We start from the raw sequence: 18,201 nt of genomic DNA on the forward strand, positions 1-18,201 counted from the left end.
AACTCAAAATATGCAGTTTTCATATCTCCTAATAGTTCAACATTGTGATATTATCATTTCCAGCACATGTATTATTGGACATACGCTTCAATGCAAAATAAACGCTTGTGTACACATCACTTGCATACACTAGCTGATGATAATTATTGAGCCCATGACAAACTCTGGGATCTGTCCTGTAACTAGCTGTTGAAGAGTGCTTTGAAAACTATTGATTTCCCTGTTCCAAATTCCTTCTGAGATTATGAAAATGATACAACAGTTAGAGAAATCATTTATTGGTACCAGAAGTTAATGAGAGTAATTATTTACCTGCAAATAACACAGAGAAATTTTGTCTAGATATTATTTAAATGGGACACAATTGAAAAAATAAATAAACTGAGTAAAACAGAATGACAAAGCAGAAATCCAAGAGGAATCTTTGGATACAGCAGACAAACCTAATTAATAGGGGTAACAGCTAGAGACAAGGTTAACCTAGGCGAAATGTAGGCGGCATTTGCTTTGGAATCCCCTTCACCACTAAGGATAAAGAGCATTAGAAAGTAACTCCATGGGGAAGCCTAAGGGCATCTCCAGGAAAAAAAGTTAGTGGGCTATAACAGCTGTTTGTGTGTGTGTGTGTGTGTGTGTGTGTGTGTGTGTGTGTGTACATGTGTGTGTTTTCCCTAACTTGACTGGGTTTTTCGCTGCACTAACAGAGCTGTTCTCAGATTCAGTGGACACTGACACCAATTACTTGTTGAGGAAGCAAGGTTAGTATAACCCAATTTTTGGTGAAATGTTGGTTATTGATAATCATCTCATCATTCAAAGGTGGATAAAGAGGGAAAAATAATAAATGTAGACTATAAAAAGATTATCCATAATAAAAGTTGGTGGACACAGTTCCTCAAAAATCATAGGGAGAGCCTACATAAAAAAAGAAAAATAGTACTACAGAATAAAAAAGTAAATTTTAGAAAATGTCCGCTTTGTCTTGCAGTAAAAAGAAAAAGAAATGAGCAACATGAAACAAGAGATGAAAGATGAGAGGATAAGACAACAGACTGAGATATAAAAAGGAGCTAGCTGGGAGCCAGACAGACGGGCAAAATGGGCTGAATGAGATAAGGAAAAAATGAAAGGAAACGAAACCTACAATATAGCTAATTTTAAAACTGCTTTGAAAGCAATAAAGAAAAGATTCAATACTGTAAAAACTGAATCAGTTCCGTAAAAGCTGGACTTTTGAGAATCTCAAAGTTTTTATTATTAAGCAGTACTAAGTTGCTCATAGTTAGATTAAATTAAATTAAACACAAATAAAAGATTAGTCAGAGAGGAATAAGCAGAAGTTGATATATTTTAAAAGACTCAAATAAATAAATTAAAATATAATGCCTCAACAAAACAATAGAAAAGCACCATTAATTGAGAAGACCCTAAACAGTGTCATTAAGTGCAAAAAGATAGTGCATAAACACAAAAATAAGAATGAGAGTGTTGAAATAAAAAGATATATAGGTAAACAGCAAGTAATGCCAAATGTCCATGTCTAGGTGTCTACTCTTTCTGTCAGCACCCCAAGCATCTCCAAATGTTTGTATCTCTGTCAGCTCTGAAACAACTGCCATTTTCTCCAAAATGTCTCCCCTTTTAAAGGACCCCAGTAAACTAATCAAGACTCAAGTTGAACGGGTGGAATCATATCTCCATCTAATCAAAAGGCCACACCCACAACTGGGCACATCACATCTCCATGGAAGTAATCTAATCAAGAGGTCACACTCACAATTGAGTGGGTCAATCTCCATGGAAACAATCTAATCAAAGATTTCCACCCTATGCTACTGAATCAAGATTAAAGGACATGGATTTATCTATCACTGCAAGATTATGAAGAAGCAATACTAAAACCCATATTAATATGTAGTCAAATCTGAGGAAAAAAGGAGGAAAATTGCATAATCACCATAGATAATGAAAAGGCATTCAATAATATTCAACATTCATTCCTGATAAAAATGTGTTTAGCTAAAAGAAAAACAGAATCTTTCTTAATATTATAAAGATTATATAAAACTCCCCTAACCAAAACAATTCCTGCAAATCCTAAAGAATACATAAGGGGTTATATAAGATTCTACAAAGGTTCTTTGCATTTGTAACTTTCTAAGAAACCTACAACCTCCAGATGGGTCCTCGGACTAAGTCCTGAAATGCAGAGGGGCCAGTCTCTCCAGAACATCAACCAGTTCCATTTCCCTATCCCATATCATTGACAGCCCCTTCCAACATGAAAAAAGGGCATAACCAAATACCTAAAGAGTGGGAGAAAGATCAAAGGTGTTGGTAGAGCTATACAGAGAAGGTTGGGTTTAACAAATCAGTTTGATTATCGAATCATTCTATTGATATTTCTTTTAGTCTCCAGTATCTTACAGCAACTAGAAGTAAAAACTTAAAATTGTGGAATTGCAACCCATACCAAACTCTGGAAGCTGTTCAACAACTAATTGTGATGTGCTTTGAAATTTATTTTTTGTATATATGTTATTTTCACAAAAAAGAAAAAAGTGATTGTGGTGATAAAAACAGCAAATGAGTTTCAAAACTACATGCGTCCAATTTAAATAAATTTATTAACTTTCATGTCAACTCAGTATTATTAATTTTGTATTCAGGAGCTGTTACAAAAGTTGACAAACAACTATAAGTTTAGCAATGCCAATAAAGCAGTTTTCAAATTAAAAAAAAGATTATGTAAAACTCTTAAAAGTGTCAAGACATCAGTTCTCCACAAAATGGTCTAAAGATCAAGAGTCAAAGCCCCAAAGAGTTGTGTGTGTGTGTGTGTGTGTGTAAATTGATAAACTGATTCTAAAGTATATATGGACAAGCCAAGAATAGCCAGCCAATATGGAAGAAGAATTAAGTTGGTGGACACTGGGATTCAGGCTTATATAAAACTACAGGAAAGCTACTGTGTAGTATTTGCATAAGAACAGACAAACAGAACACAGAGCAAAATAAAGAGTTCTGAAGAAGCCAAGGGATGAAATGAGGAACCCTATCTTCCTGGTTATTATAGGCCAGTGCAAAGATCTTACTTTTACTCCACTTGAGTGCTTTGAATAGAGAGATAAGATCCTAGTTAAATTTTAAAAGTATTGTTCTGGCTGTTGTGTGAAGAACTAGGTAACAGAGGAGCAAGGAAGAAAGCAGGGAGAATAGGTCCAGTGCTAGTGTGGTCATCTAAGCAAAGGATGATGTGGACTTGCACCAGAGTGCCAACATTGAAATTGGTAAGAAATCAGATACTCAAATTATTTATAAGGATTTACTTAGAAGGTTTAGGTATGTAAAGCAAGAGAAAGAGAGAAGTTGAGGACCACTCTCAAGTTTGGATCCTGAGTTGGAAGAATAAATGTAAATGTACCAGTAAAACAATCAATCGGAAAAGATTGCATGTGGGGGTGGGGTGGGGGGAGGCGGGGGGGGGGGGCGAGCAAATTGGGAGGAGAATCAGGAATGCTTTTTTTGGATAAAATCCATCTGAAATGCTTATTAGAGATACAAGTGGAGATGTCAAATAAGGAATTGGGTACCTGAACAGGAGTTCAGGAGAGTGGTGTCAGTTGGAAGTCATTTAGCATATAGTTGTATTTAACCCCATGGTGTAGTGAACTTAGTCTTGGGTCACTCGAATACTTAGAGACAGTATTTGTATATGGGAATGAACAAATTGAACTGAAAAGGCAAGGTCAGGTGTAGTTGAGAATCAAGAAAACATTTTGTCTCTGAAATCAAAAGAAGAAAGTACATCAAAAACTATTGCTACCGCCAATAGGAAAAGGACTTAGAATTGACCATTGGATTTGGCAATCTGGTGGTCACTGTCTACTTTGACAAGAGCTGTACTGGTGGAGTGATGTCAGCAAAGAACTTCCAGGAGTGGATTTATGAAAAAAAATTATTTCAATATAGGGTTTACATTAGATTATATTAATGTGTTAATTTATATTTATTGGGAGTAATAAAGATATTGTGGTTTTAAAGGAGACTAATGTATTAAGGGGGAAATGCTCTGATGTCTGCAACTTACATTTAAAAGGTTCAGCAAAAAAATAATATAGACAGATGGATAGGGAGAGATAAAGCAAATGTGTCAAAAATACAACAGGAAGCAAAGACTTGGACAACAAGTAAAGGTTTTTCTAAACATAAAAGAGTTTAACGTAATTGTGTGGAGGAAAAACAAGAGGTAGTGGAGAGAGATGATCAAGAGAAAACCATTAAATATGAATGATATAACAGCATGTTTGAAGAAAGTGTCAAAAAATGATAATGCACAGCAAGAGGTATAAACTGCCAAAGCAACATTACTGAGTGAGCGCAGAGGAGATGGTACCTGGCTCATAATTGGAGGAATTAGCCTAAATTTTATTTTCTTCTTGATGTTCTCCATATTTTCCAGAATAGTTACAATAAATATAATTACTATCACATTGTAGAATCAGACACAAAGTTAAAAATCTGATTTTATGTCATAAGAGTATATAAACTTGTCTATAAATATTTCATCATTTTGTGCATACATTAAATAGTAGAGGGGTCACAAAGGCAAACATTTTTAAGTGAAAAGCAAAAGCAGGAAAGATCTAAAACAAAATATGAAGAAATGCCAAAATTATACTGTGAAATTATTTCAAACAAGTTGAAAGGATACAGAGAAAGAGTTGAGTGAGATGGTTCCTGGATAAACAAAGGATAGAATCAAGTAGACTACAGATTTACAAATTATAGCCAAAGGGCCAAATCCAGCCCTTGACCTGTTTCCATAATGTTTTCTTGGAACATTGATACCCGATTAATTTCAGTATTGTCCATGGCTGCTTTCCCACTACAGTGGCAGAACTGAGTACCTATGGCTCACAGAGCCTGAAGAGTTTACTCTCTGGACCTTTACAGAAAACATGTGCCATCAGTAGAGCCTTTCCACCCAAAGGGGTGTCTCCAGACATCTAGGCTAGTAACAGCAGCATCACCTGGTTACCTTTTAGAAATGAAGGATCTCTGGCTCCACTCCAGCATTACTGAGTCAAAATCTTTATTTTTAACACACTCACCAGGTGTTAAAATATATGCACATTAAAGTTCATGAAGCTCTAATGCAGCATGCATCCTGAGATAGAAAATAAACTTTTTTTTTACTCAAGTAAAAAAAAAAAAAACTGAGTATTTTGTCAGCTTTAGTACTAACATTTTCACATTGGATATACTCGTAAAAATCTTAGCTCTTATCTATTAATTTCAGGTATAAGATATTTCTAAAACTTCTAATTATTTAGTCATGTAACATATTTTGGATCATTAACCACTGCAAGTTTCAACAGGAATGATGGACCTTTCTTAGAATGATTGGTAACAGAGATTTCATAACAACTGTGACCCAGATTGACCAAGTACATTTTGTTTGTCCTTATTTGCTCTGGCTCAATGCTTGGTAAATTCATCAGGCTGAATTCTAGAATCATAAGTTCAGCTGATTTTCTTACAATTAAGATGGCCTAACCTGACCCTGTTTGACATAGTGTGCAGCTCTGACATCAGTGTGCTGTGGTTAGAAAAGAATAACCAAAGTTTGAATAAATCCACACAAGTCAGCTCTTAATTTTCCAATGGGAAATCAAAATTAACACCTGTATTTAAATTTTGAATATGATAAAAAAAATCATACCATTTACTTTGTTGCTATAGTCTATGAAACTTGTATTTCAATTGCATCATTGTGTAGAGTGCCTGTTAATTGGAAGATTCAGGAAGATGTCAGACAATAGGAGATCATTTCAACACATAATCAAACTTAAAACAATTATTTATTGAGTTTTATAAATTGCAAGGCAGAGTGTACAGTTAAACAATTCTCAACTGGATAATTAAAAGTTGACTTGGCTATCTACAAGTGCGAAAATCATATATATTTGAATTATTTTCAAATCACTTATTAATTGTGCATAACAAGTTTTCAATTTTATTAAGTACATCTCAATACTTTGGAGTTAGTTATATTTTTTCAAATAAAAGGAACACATGAGATTATTTTAAGACATCATCATAATTTAGAGTACTGGTATTTCCTATATTTTGCAAAAAAAAATTGAAAACATTTTACTTTTTACTTTTGGGTGGAGTAAAGGTAACAAATGATATCACAGCTATATCTCTGTAAACACAGAATATTTGGGTTTGCTAAAGTTGCCAGAATGAAATTTACCAGAAATGGGTTGGCTTTTATAAAGGGAATTTATTGTTATGCATTTGTAGTTCTAAGGCCTTAAAAATATCCAAACTAAGGCATCTAGAGAAAGATACCTTGACTCAAGAAAGGCCGATGACTGTCACATGGGAAGGCATGAGGCTGGCATCTGCTGGTCCTTGTTCCAGGTCCATTTCCAGCTTTTGATGCCAGTGGTTTCCTCTCTAAGCATCTGTGGGCCTTCATTTAGCTCCTCTGGGGCAAAACTGTGGGTTCTGGCTTGCTTAGCATCTTATGAGAAGGCTCTTGGTGATGTCTGCTTTCTCCGTCAATACTCCAAGCATCTCCAAATGTCTGTATCTCTGTCAGCTTTGAAGCAACTGTTATTCAAGTGTCTGAAAAACACTTTACTCCTGTAAAATGTTTCCCCTTTTAAAGGACCCAGTAAACTAATCAAGACCCACCCATATAATCCAAATGTCTACCCACAACTGGGTGTGCCACATCTCCATGGAATTAATTCAATCAAAGTTTCTACCCCTACAATATTGAATCAGGATTAAAAGAAAAATGGCTGCTCCCACAAGACTGGATCAGAAAAAAAGGCATGGTTTTTCTGGGGTGCATATAGTTTCAAAACGGGACACAGCAATATAACAACCAAAATTTGATTACTGAACAAAAAATTTCTTTTAAAATTAACTTTTTCATGTGTTTGATTTTTATGATAAGTAATTTAACAATAAACTTTTTATCATAAAGGATGATAAACTTCAAGAAATTACAGTTGAGATCTATTAGGCAAGTAAAATTGAAAAGTTAGATGTTTTGCTTATCTGGAATTCTATGGAATTTCTTGCATTTTAATTAAATAGTTAGGTTCACTTTCTTTTCATTTGATGAGTATGCGACCTTTATATTTTGCATATAAATTTTAGTATGAAATTGTAAAACTATTAAATAAAGGTAAATAGTAAAGAAGTGTGGAATGTTTAAATGTGATCTAGCCTCAATTAGGAAAACTACAAACATGAAATGTCAACTTGACAGCTCCTGTTCTTCAGAGGTACTTATAGATGTGTAACTCTTCAACTGCTAACACAAAGGAGAAAAGAGAGCTACAACCAGATGCTACCATCTGTGTATACCAGTTTTCACAAGTGTTTATATGGCAGTCCTTAACCCATGAGAATTTTGGAAATGGAGAGTTTTTACTTATGAATTCATTCATCATTTCAGAAATACTTTCTGACTAATAGAACTGTCTCAGGAACCAGGACAAAGTGTCTGCTTTCTTGGAATTGCTTTCTGGTGGGATAGGAGATAATCTCAAATAAATGCAAATTATATTAATTCTAGTAGTAGCAAGTACTATGAAGATAAAGCAGAAAGTGGAATTTGAGCAGTGCTATGAATCGTATGAATGGGATCCAGAGGATTATCTAAGGGAAGAAGTTTCCTAGCATAGAGGAAGAGAATTGTAATGGCCCAAAATCAAGCCTGAGCTTTGCATGTTTGAGAAACAGCAAAAAGTTTTATGACTGGAGACAAGGGATGACAAAAAGAAAACAAGATCAGAGAAACAAGTGATTATCAGATCATTTTAGATTTTTTGCTCCATTTTAAGGAGTTTGGATTAAATTCTAAATGCAATTGAAATGCATTGGAGGGCTGTGAGTAGGAGCATGAAATAAATATATTCATATTTTAAAAGCATACTCTGACTACTCTATGGAGTATAGATAGTGGGGTGTGATAGTATAAGCTGGGAGAACAATAAGAAAGAGATTGCAGTATTACTAAGATATATTGGTTGGAGTTTTCACATATTTGAAAAGTAAAGCTAGAAGAGCGCTGATAATGGGATATAGCATGTAAGGGAAAAAGGTGAATTAAGGACAAGATCTAAGTTTTTGTCCTGACAACTAAAAAGATAATGGTGTCATTTACTGTAGATTGGGGAAACTTTGGAAGTCTAAGTTTGAGGAACAAAATTAAAAATTCTGTTTTAGTTATGTACTTTTGGTATATCATTACTCCTCAAATGGAATCTGAAAATTTGGACCTCAGGGATGAAGCTCACATGAATGAAGTTCAAGTGTATACCTTGAGAAGAGAAACAAACTCAAGGCTGAGCCCTGAGAAAGAAGACCCAGCAAAGTGAAAACAAACACATAACACAGAAAGTAAGCTATATAGTTTAGTTATAAATATGGTGGACAGAAGCAAAGTAAAGAAACTTTTCGAAGAAGAAGAAAGAAATCAAACTGTCAAATGCTGCTGAGATTCAACATTGTGAGCCCATCAAGATGAATATTAGATTTGGCAAACACATGTCACTGGTGACCTTGAAAAGAGAAGTTTCTGTGTAGGTATGGAGACAAATTCTTGACGGAAATTTGTAAAAGAGAGAATGATAAATTTCCATGCCTATTATATGGCTATCTAGAATGTGAAGAAAAAACACTTTCTGGTGCAGAACGTCTTAAAAAAAATGCTTAAAATATAAGAAACATCCCTTTGAAACCATGGCTGAGCTGTCAGTGATGTAAGGGAAACAATAAAAAACTAGGGACAACAAAAAACAGTGATTCCACAGGAGGACACTCTAAGGACACTGCCAAACTCTGGGAGCCTTAAGAGCGTGGATTTAAAGGTCGCAAGCATTAGGAGATCAAGGTCAAATCTTGGGGCCTAAACAAGTTGAAAGTTAGATTAAATACCAAGTATAAAGACAGAATACCACCTTCTTAATGGGTATACCAGAAAAAAATCATTCCAAAGAAAAAGACTTGCTTAATCTTGGCTTTGGTCATACAAAGGTGTGGGGATAAGGGGAATGCAGGCATGGGAAAATGGTTGGGGGTGGGACAGGGAGAGAAACTCCTGATAATTTCTAAATAAAAGCCAGCACTCACGTGGTCTGAGGATCAGAATAAACACTTTCTATGGAGCTCAAACCAAAATTTAGTTGAAAGTAGTCACAAGCCAAGAGCGCCACCAGTCACTTAGCAAAAGCAAAGTCAAATTCGCGCTGGAAGAGTGTGATTTAATCACTAGCATCCCAGAATCCTTACAGATAAACAAACACACTCAGCTCACACACACAGCACAAGGAATCAGGTCATCAGGAAAAAAAGTCAACAAAAACCACAGCTTGTAAGCAAAGCTCATGAAATCTACACATTTTGGAATGATCAGATTCACAATGTAAAATAAGCGTGTCATACGCTGAAAGAAATAGAAGGAAGAATTAAGAAGTATGGTAAAAATACAAGATATTGTCAAAAGTGGCCTAGCTTTTACAAAAAAGAACTAAATAGAACAACTAGAAATGAAAGCAATAATAATAGAAATTAAAAACAATATTGACACATTAGAAAGATTAGACACAGTTGAGGAGATTGTAAAGGTCATTATTATGTGTTAACATGACTACGCTACAGTCCCCTGCTGTTCAATCAAATTCTAATGTAGGTGTTCTATGAATTTATTTAGTAGATGTGATTAAAGTCTATAATCAATTGATACTAAGTAAGGGACATTAATCTAGATTATCTGGGTGGACCTGATTCAATCAGTTGAAAGGCCTTAGCAGTAGAAATGAGGCTTACTTGAAGAAAAAGAAATTCCACCTGTGCCCAAGCCAGTGGTCCTGCTGGTACACAGGAATGTCAGTCTGTTTTCCCTGATAGCCTTTGTTAAAGATTTCAAATTTGCCTTGCCAACCCCCACAATCACATAAACCAATCTCCTGAAATAAATACCTAGATATATATATCTGCTGCAAGTGTTGTTTCCTGTTTGAACTCTGACCAATATGGAGATTATTAATTAACTGGGAAAATATCTGAAGGGACTATCCAAACATAATAATAATATAGAAAAATATGAAAAGAGAGGTTAAGGATATGAAGGTGAAAGAAAGAAAACCCAGCTTATATAATATCATATTCAGAAGAAAACAGTAAAGAGAGCAGAGAGAGGAAATACATGTAAAGAGATACTGCCTAATATTTCTAAAGAATTGATAAAAGATGCTAGCACTCACATTAAAGAAGCCCAAAATTCCAAGAGAAAAAGATATCCACATTGCAGCAAATCTACAAATTACCAGAGACAAATAAAGTATATATTTCAAAAGCAGCTGGAAAAAACATGTATTTAAAAATGAACCAATAAATAGCATTATAGCTGATTTCTCAAAGATATAAGGAAGCAAACTGAAAATAATGTCTTAAAGCCCAGAAAAAAAAGCAGAAACCTAAAGCTGTATATTTCAAAAGTTTTATTGTAAAAATAAGAACAATATCATTGAAAAAAAAAGGGGTAAGAAAAGCAAATTGTAAATTTGCTGATAAATGTGAATATTACGGGTGATTAAATCCTGCCTGAAAACAAATCCTTTTGTTCCCAAAGTTTTATAACAACAAAGAGATCACAGTCTTTCTACAACGCCTGCTTATGAAATTATGTCCTTTTTTCCAGGCTGCTACTATAGGCTCCCGAGGTCTCCATTTAGTTTTTTGAATCACATGATGTTGCAATTTTTGTAAGTCAGAATTAGGCAAGCATCAGCAATTTCATACAGTTGAAATTCTTGAGATTCAACATTAAAAACAAATTTTTTTTAAGAAGACGAGGAAGAGACAGGCCCTATTTTAGGCATGCACAGCAATTAGATCTCCCCAGTAGCACTCTGGCTGTGTGTGACAAGGGTACCTTTGTTTCTTAACCATCCTTGATAGGTGATTCCAGAGCTATATCACCCTGAGAATGAAAATGTCCTCCAAAGGCCCAACAAAGGTCTTTCTGTTTCATGTAGAGCTATGACTTTCTATTGCATTTATTCTAATCACTTACTGACCACAAGGCGTCAGACAGTTGCAGGAGATGTGAGGTGAAGATGTCGATTATATATTGCCCTTTGGAACTTATGGTCTAATATCTGCCCCTTCATAGAGGTAGCAGTATATTACCACTCCAGAAACAAACCTTGTCCCATAGTGAAGAAAATAATTTAAGTGTTCTTTAGCTTTTCTCTTATAGGCTTTAAACATGTTTCTTTAACTTCCATGGAATCAACTTTTTTCTCTCTATATAAACACCTTGCTTCTCTTCTGTGAATCATCTCCGACATCTTTTGCATGTCTTTAGTGCAATGAACATAACAGACCACATAATTTTAAAAAGACTAACAGTTTCTTATGGCCCGTTCTTGCACAATCCATCTTTTAATGTATTTAGAAGCAGCATATTAACCCTCAGTCTGACCTGCCCTTCCTAAACTTACATTTGTTCTGGAAAGATTTAAGTTTGTGCTTCATTTTCTCCTGGTTTATTCCACACTGCCTTTTTTTTTTGCATGAGCAGGCACCGGGAATTGAACCTGGGTCTCCAGCATGGCAGGTGAGAACTCTGCCTGCTGAGCCACCGTGGCACACCCTCCATACTGCTTTTTAAATGCAATCTTACTTGGAAGATTCTTGCCTTCTTTGCTTATTAAAATACTAAGTAGAATATCTGTAAGACATCTAATGTGTGAGGCCATTCCTAAATTAGTTCCCAAGCTGGCCCAAGTTGATTCTAAGCTTTTACTCTCATCCTTGAGCTTCAGCATTCAAGTTGCATACATGAACCATCTAAGAACAGAACAAAAAACATTCTGTCATCTAGCTTGTTAATGAGAATGTCATGTGAAACAAAACTGAAACCTTCCTAAAGCCAAAATGCATTACGCCCTGAGAAAGTCACAGAGGCACCTAGTCATGTATCCCAGTCCTCACCTACCCCGCCTTCTTTTTTATTGTGTGCAGATGTTTCAATAGGTTTCCATCACCCAGTGTCTAAAGGAGCAGACTGACATTACCTTAAACTCAAAACTTGGAACAAGCAGCTTATCAGGGCAGGAACTCTCGGTGACAGTGTCCCCTATCCCTGAGTTATATAAATACACCCAGCCTCGGGCAGCTTAGACTCAGCTGTCCTCTCCATCCTGAAATGGGGTATGCAGAGCGACTGTCCACCTACACTGACCTGTACAGTTGGCTTCTCCGGCCACAAAGGGATCTCGTCTCCTGCTCTTTTGGACCCTTTGTGGTGTATAACTAGTCAAGTAGTCATTTGCTGAAAGTTTTTATTGTGTCTGAGCCTGTGTTCCTGCACAGCAATTCACTCCACACACTGTCTTGCATGTCCCTGATGCCAATGTAATGTGTCTGTGGGATATTTTCTTTACAAATACACGTTATGGCTCAGGCATTCCTAGGTGATTGCTAGATTGGTTGCCTGCTGATTATTCTATTGTCATCCCAGGTATCAAAATAAGCTGCCTTATCTATGATTTACAGAGTCAATTTCGTTCTGAAGAAAATGGGACAACACTGTCTTCCTTAATTCTTCCATGAATTATAAAAAAGATAGGTCTTTTATCATATCCTTCCTGCTAAGTAATTTCACATCAAAGCCCAGTTTAGATCTCTGACCCTCTTCACTTAATTTTGTTGGGTGTTTTTCTGCCAACCATTTGATTCAGATAGTTATCTTTTTTTTTTTTTTTCCTGAAACAAATAAGATAATGAAAGCAGCAGCCAGGTATCAACTACCTGCAAAATGCCCAAAATTGTACTACATGCTTTGCATATATTAAATCGAATCCTTCTGACATTGCATTAAGGTATTATTAGATCCACTTTATAAGTGAGAAAATTGATACTCATGAAGATTAAGAAGCTCAGAAGTGACAGAGATACAGGAGTCATGTGCACCCTCTCTCTTCCCGATTTCATTTTCATATTACTCTTACCCAGTTTTCTCCCTCAGCTTTTATTCACTTTCACTTAAAATATTAGAGGAATGCTTAAAACATTTGTCATAACTTTTACATTGGCTGTATATGTATTGCATATACTTCAATATGTTATATATACTGTTATTCTTAAACTCAAAACTCTTAAAATATTCCTTAGAATTTTTTAGAATATATTACAAAGAAAAGTCTGTCCATCTTCAGTCATTTCAAGAGACATTTGTTACACTGGTTGTTTAGAAATTTGTAGAAATAGCCTAAGTAAATGTGATTCATAGGAAGGTTCCCATTTTTCCTCTAACACCTTCCTCCTTGAGTGCCTCGGCATTGTGGTCTGTACCCTCTCGGAGCCTCAGCTTCTTTATCAATGAGAAGAGGTGGATTTAAGGATGGGAGGAAACTGTCTGCTCCAGGTGTGTGTTGCTTTGCACTTCCCTCATTCAGACCAGTGAGTTAGATTCAGCGTAGCCATAAAGGGTTATTTATATGGGCTTGTTCCAGTCCATGCAAACCATTGCCTTTGCGTTAATATGTAGATACGGCAGGCGGAGAAGGACACCAATAAGTGACAGCAGCACAGAACGTTTATGCGGCTCTTTGCCTTTCACGCAGCATGTGGTCTAGTGGAGAAAGTGTATTTCTTTATTTGATCATTCCAGAGCACAGCTATGCTTGGTGCTCTCATTGCTCTACTTAAAATTCTCTTATGTTTTTGTCAAAAAGTGACCTGTTCTATTTCATATATGAAAGCTTCACATTAAAAGAATATGAGGTAGCAGATATCTTTACTGAAGTGCTGTTGGCAGCTGAAATCACTGACAACTTCCTAGCTGTGATTCATAATCTATACTGGTGCCTTTGAGACAGCAGGCTATTGATTTTTCCTGTCTATAATCCAAGCCCATATACACAGCTTGTTAGACATCTGTGGGAATATAAACTGAGTTCTGATACAAGTTAGGAAGGCTCTTTTCGTGGGGCACTTAGTTTTTGTCTTAGAGAAAATCTTTACTGAATTGTAATCTGGGTGAACTTTTTCAAAACAAACAATTCAATATAAACTAGGTTGCAGGCTTTGGGGTAAAGGACACTGTGAGATTTTTGCCCTGTGCTTAAATAAAATAATTTTCTCCAGTGGACAGACAATCTATTAAATGATTGGCCTCTTTTTCTTTATTCTACCTATTAATACTTCTCATCTGATGGCACTAACTGGATAGGTTTCAAATGTAAAGATAAATATAGGACATAGACAGGGATAAAACTTTTTAAACAGTCATACGGTATCAACTATAGAACTGTTTCTGCAAAATGAATATGATTTATACATGAAGAGAAGACTTCTTAGGTTTTGTGACTATTTATAAACCACAGAATATATGTCTGGCCAAGAAATCCAAATAGCTTTTTAATTTTCATGTAGACATCTCAGAGAAAAAGAAAAGTACAGGTTTTGCCCCGAGGTAGTCTCTTACTAACAGAGTAAATAATGAAATTTATCTAATCTTAACATTTTCAAAGGAGAAGTTGTATTACAAAGTCAATTTTATAGCTTTTTCAGCATACAAATTGAAGGGAAAAAATAGTATTTTTATACTTAGACAAAGTATGAATACTTTATACTTAAAGTCCAACTTTCATAAATTGATACTATTCAAAAACTTATACTTTCTAGACAAAATTTACCTGGCTAAGGTGTGCTTTTCATACTCCTCACATAATACTCACTCTATCTTTTATGAAAGATTTTAGTTTAATAAAACTAGCCCCTGATATTTACAGAAAATTCACTATATACCAAGGTCTATTCTAAGTGGTAGGTAACTATTATGCTGGTTTCAAAGGATGTATGTCCCCTAGAAAAGCCATGTTTTAATCCTAATCCCATTCTGTAAAGGCAGCTGTTTCTTCTAATCTCTATTCAGTTCTGTATGTTTGAAACTGTAATTAGATCATCTCTCTGGAGATTTGATTTAATCAAGAGTGGTTGTTAAACCGAATTAGGTGACGACATGTCTCTACCCATTTGGGTGGGTCTTGATAAGTTTCTGGTATCCTATAAAAGAGGAAACATTTTGGAGAATAAGAGATTTGGAAAGAGCAGAGCAGAATGACATACCCATGAGAAGCAGAGTCCACCAGCCAGGACCTTTGGAGATGAAGGAGGAAAATGTCTCTTGGGGAGCTTCATGAAACAGGAAGTCAGGAGAAGAAGCTAGCAGATGATGCCATGTTCACCATGTGCCTCTCCAAATGAGAGAGGAACCCTGACTGTGTTCACCGTGTGCCTTTCCAGATGAGAGAGAAACTGTGACCATGTTTGCCATGTATCCTTCCACTTGAGAGAGAAACCCTGAACTTCATCGGCCTTCTTGAACCAAGGTATCTTTCCCTGGATGCCTTAGATTGGACACTTTTAGACTTGTTTCAATTGGGACATTTTCTCAGCCTTGGAACTGTAAACTAGCAACTCATTAAATTCCCCTTTTTAAAAGCCATTCCATTTCTGGTATGTTGCATTCCGGCAGCTAGCAAACTAGAACACTTTTATTACTTCACAACAATCCTGAAAGGGCAATAATGATATTATTATATCCCCATTTCAAATGCGGATGTTGAGACACAGAGATGTTAAGATCACACAACTAGTTAAGTTTGGAGTCAAGGTTCAAGCCCAAGTAGTCCAAATCAGGAGATTAAACTCTTAAACCCTGCTTAACTTCCCAAAAGGATTTTATGCAACTTGAGGGGAAGAATTTTTTTTAATTAACTTCTGTATCACCTGAATTATCTAGCATATTACCTTAATAAATACCTATTAATATAAATTGATTTCTAGAGAAAATATATAAGGGAAATAAAATTAACTTAAACCAGCAACTCAGAACAGTGTTTCTCACTGCTTCTTTAACCAATGCTTCATTCCAATCACATCTTCTTGTTTAAGTAATCTGGCCTCTGCAAGTCCTCCAGACTATAACATGTATTTTTGAATTTTTAAATTATTGGAATAATGGAGATTGCGTTTGAAATATTTTGTCAAATGTTAGTATAATATTAAGCGTAAGTTTCCACACTGTAAAGCCATTATGAGTCCTAGCCCTCTGGCTGAGAATCTTTTCCTTAGCTTCTCTACACATAACTTCTCATTTGCACACTTTCCAGTTCTACAAAATTATTTATGAATCCCTAAAAGTGTATTAAATTGTATGGTGAAGAATTATAATATGCAAAATATCTCGATGTCTAATATTCATTCCATGTTAAATTATAAATGCAAAAAAATAAAAGGCTAGGCTAGCAGACATTTGAAAACAATAAAAAAGCTGAATAGAATAAACAGATCTTCATCTAAAAAGACAATTCTCTAAACACAAAAAAGAGAAAAATGGGGAAACAACAAATAAATGCACTGCTGCAGAAAAGAAATGGCATGCTTCCAATTAAAAACCAATCTCTGAAAATTATTCACCACAGGAACCAGGAAAAATAATTTTAGAAAACTATTTTAAATTCTCCGTGGGATTTAGGGAAACTCAATGAAATAGTGGTGGAAAGCTATAATAAGCTAATGGATTGAGATGAAAACATCACTTGATGACATAAGAGGGAAATGTGTAAGATTTAAAAAGAATATTTCAATTAAACTAAAAACATAGCAGCAGAATACAACCTTAATTTGAGGGAAAAAAGGGTGAAATTGATATGGTAAACATAACATGTTAAATATATTATTATGTAGAAGAACATTGAAATAGATTTGGAAAACCTAATAAAATCTGGAAACATATAAAATGCCCCAAACACAAAAGCATAAATAGAAAATTTGAATAAACTGAATTGCACTGAAGAAATAAAGATACCAGGCTAAGTAGCAGAATAGGTGACTGCCACAAAGTGTCAAGGAATCAACAATCCTTATTTTATGAGTTGTTACAGAAAACAGAAAAGACTCCAACAAAAATATTTATAATTGAACCTTCCATAGTTGAAAAAAATCATAAAGTAGAACTTATCCAAGAAATAGAAACACAGTTAAACATTAGAAAAACCTATCACTGGAACTTATCATATTAATAAATTAAGATCCAAAATTTTAAAAAATATCAAATAATTTACAAACTTTAAATCTATTTATGATTTTAAAATACCATAACACATGAAGATATGAGAGAATTTCCTCAAGTTTTTCCCAGCAAACCTGCAGCAAATATACTTAATGAAAACCATTTAGGCGCATTCCCTTTAGGATAAGGAAGAAGCTAATGATGATAACTGAAGAGCATTGGAGGGCCTATCTAGGGCATTAAGATTTGGGAGAGGAAAGAGGGATGGAGAGAAGAGGCAGGAGAAGATGGAAGAAGAGGAAGAAGAAAAAGAAGAGCAGGAGGAGGAGGAGAAGGAGGAAGAGGGAGAAAGAAAAGGGGGAAGTGGGGGACAAGGAGGAAAAAAAGAAGGAGAAGGAAGAAGAGGAGTAGGAGAAGAAGGAGAGAGATGCTAAAACCTGGGAGTAGGAAAAAGAGAACTAATTACTTTGGTTCCTGCCAAGATTGCGAAATAGCAATTGCTGCTTGTTCCTTCTCTTGGAAAAACTATTGAGGGAAATGTAACCAAGGAGACAACAAACCAGAAATCTCTGAGGAGACTGATGGCTCCTGTGGACTAGTATATGTGCGATGAGGGGAGAGCTGTTAGAGCTGCAAGGTACAGCCATGAAGGCTATGCAGTGGACAACTCCAGACGGTGCTAGTCACATAGATTATGATGTGAAAAACTTCCCCTGATTTGATACAGCTTAGAACAGAGGGTGGTTGAAACATTCTAAGAATATAAACAGGAGAGAAGCAGTTTAGTTTTGTCACCTTTCTTTCCCCACCATTGCCTTATGCCAATAATTTCATGCCCCATCCTTGCAGCAAGCTATAGAAATGGCTCATATCTCTTGGGTAGATAAGTACAGATATAAAATTAGGACAATACAAACATGTGGCAAGTGATATTTGAAGAGATTAAATTTATTTCTTCAGCATTCACTCCTTTTACCTTTTCATCTCCAAGCCATCAAAGCTGGTGGAAGGAAACTGCCTCCTCCCAGTGCTGCTTCTCCTTGGTGTTCTGAAGGTGAGTTATTTGGTAAAAAGAGTAGCTA

At 35.5% G+C, this 18,201-nt stretch overlaps 1 long non-coding RNA gene across 1 annotated transcript in view; it reads right to left on the reverse strand.

The window, feature by feature from the left end:
* Positions 1-17,707, reverse strand: part of LOC143686318 (uncharacterized) — a 31,532-nt gene extending 13,825 nt beyond the window's left edge. The window contains exons 1-2 of the long non-coding RNA XR_013177026.1: positions 17,680-17,707; positions 5,726-5,787 (exon numbers count right to left, since the gene is read on the reverse strand). This is a non-coding gene — a long non-coding RNA (uncharacterized LOC143686318). The remainder of the gene's footprint in view (positions 1-5,725; positions 5,788-17,679) is intronic.
* Between the last annotated feature and the right edge of the window lie 494 nt (positions 17,708-18,201).

Source organism: Tamandua tetradactyla, chromosome 6, assembly GCF_023851605.1.
Source record: "Tamandua tetradactyla isolate mTamTet1 chromosome 6, mTamTet1.pri, whole genome shotgun sequence".
NCBI lineage: Eukaryota > Metazoa > Chordata > Mammalia > Pilosa > Myrmecophagidae > Tamandua > Tamandua tetradactyla.